Genomic DNA, 2,355 nt, shown 5'->3' on the forward strand with positions numbered 1-2,355 from the left:
TGATAGGGATTGCATTGAATCTTATGGATGGCTTTCAGTAGTGTGGACATTTTAGCAATATTAATTCTTTGCATCCATTAACATGGGATGTCTTTCCATTTGTGTCTTCTATTTTTTCCCCACAAAGTCTTATAGTTTTTGTTGTACAGACCTCTCACATCTTTGGTTAAATATATTTTTTTCCCTTCAGTTAAATTTATACCTAGATATTTTATTGTTTTTGATGCTCTTGGGAATAGCATAGCATTTATTTCTCAGATGTTTCATTATTGGTGTATAAAAGTGCAACTGATTTCTGTATGTCAATTTTGTATCTGCAACTTTACTTAATTAGCTGATTAGTTCCAACAGTTTCTTTGGATGAGTCTTAGGAATTTTTTATATACAAAATCATATCATCTGCAAATAACCACAATTTTACTTATTCTTTTCTAATTGGATGACTTTTATTTCTTATCTTGCCTAGTTGCTCTAGTTAGGACTTCCAGTACTATATCGAATAAGAGTGTCAAGAGTGGCATACTTGTCTTCTTCCTGATCTTAGAGGAAAAGCTTTCAGTTTTTCACTACTTAATATGTTAGTTGTGGGTTTGCCATATATAATCTTTATTATGTTGAGGTGTGTTCCTTCTATACACAATATGTTGTGGGTTTTTATAATGAAAAGATGTTGTATTCTGTTGAATCCTTTTTTGCCTCTATTGAGAGGATCATGTTATTTTTGTCTTGCATTCTAGTGATATGATGTATTACTGTGACCTATTTCCATGGTGAACCATTCCTACATCACAGGGATAAATCCCACCTGGTTATGGTGTATAATCCTTTTAATATGGTCTTGAATTCAGTTTGCTAATATTTTGTTGAGAATTTTTGTATCTATATTCATCAGGGATATATTGATTTATAATTTTCTTTTGTGTGGTGTCCTTATTTGGCTTTAGTATCAAGGTAATGCTGGCCTTGGAGAATGATTTTGGAAGTGCTCCCTCCTCTTCAAGTTCTTGGAAGAATCTGAGAAGGACTGGCATTAATTTTTCTTTATATGTTTGGTAGAATTCACCAGTGAAGCTGTCTGTTCCTGGGGAATTTCTGTGTTGGGAGGCTTTTGACTACTGATTCAATCTCTTCACTCATTATCGGTCTGTTCAAATGTCTACTTCTTCATTATTCAGTCTTGGTAGGTTGTGTTTTTCTAGGAATTTATCCATTTCTTCTAGGTTATCTAACTTGCTGGCATATAATTATTCATAGTAGTCTTTTATGATCCTATGCATTTCTGTACTATCAATTATAATGTCTCCTCTCTCATTTCTGATTGAGTCTTTATTTTCTTAGTCTATCTAAAGGCTTGTCAATTTTGTTTATCTTTTTAAAAAGAGAAAAATAAATACTATATGATATCACTTACATGTGGAATCTAAATAAGCCAAATTCATAAAAACAGAATGGTTATGGTGGTTATCAGAGGCTAACCACCCTGGCAAGTGGGGAAATAGGAGAGATATTGTTTAAGGGTACGAACTTGCAACTAGCAGTAATAAATCTTAGAGAGCTGATGCATAGTATAGTGAATACAAAAATAATGTATTATAATCCTCAAACTTGCCAAAAGACTAGATCTTAATTATCCTAACCACAAAAAGGAAATAATTATGTGACATAATAGAGATGCTATAATTACGATGGAAAGCATATTACAATATATAAATGTATTAAGTCAACACACTGTGCACCTTAAGTTGCACAATGTTATATATCCTATATATGTCAATTAAAAAAAAGAAAGCATACAAATTTTAAACCAGGCATATCCCCAGATAGCATGAGTAAATCTTATTTCCTTTTTTGAATTCTTTATACTTTCACAGATTTTCTTAAAATAAGCTTATTTTCATAAGGATGTCAGGGAATGAGTACAACCAGTCCATATCAGTGATTAATCTGTAGAGAATATATTAGTATAATACTATAGGGAACCATCTTCTATAGCATGAATGAAGAAGCTTTAGGCCAATGAAACAAAACACTGTTAACTGTTGCTACAGGTCACTGGAATCACACATGCTACACCAGGATGCACTACATGAGTCATAGGAAAATTCAGTATCAGTAAAATTAATGCCATCAGGGTGGAATTACACTTTTGAAGAATGCTCTACAAAATATAGTCTACAAGACCACTGAAGCTAAAACTGGTTCCTTTCTCTGCAAAAATGATTTTGAAAATTACTTTTATGACGATTAGGAAGAGAAAGTATAGTTTTTATATTGGAAAACTAGATCATTATGTTCCAGAGAGAAAAGACTAATCAATTTTTAAAAGAGGGAGGAAGGGAGGGAGGGAGGGAGGGA

The sequence above is a fragment of the Ailuropoda melanoleuca genome, chromosome 11, assembly GCF_002007445.2.
Source record: "Ailuropoda melanoleuca isolate Jingjing chromosome 11, ASM200744v2, whole genome shotgun sequence".
Lineage (NCBI taxonomy): Eukaryota > Metazoa > Chordata > Mammalia > Carnivora > Ursidae > Ailuropoda > Ailuropoda melanoleuca.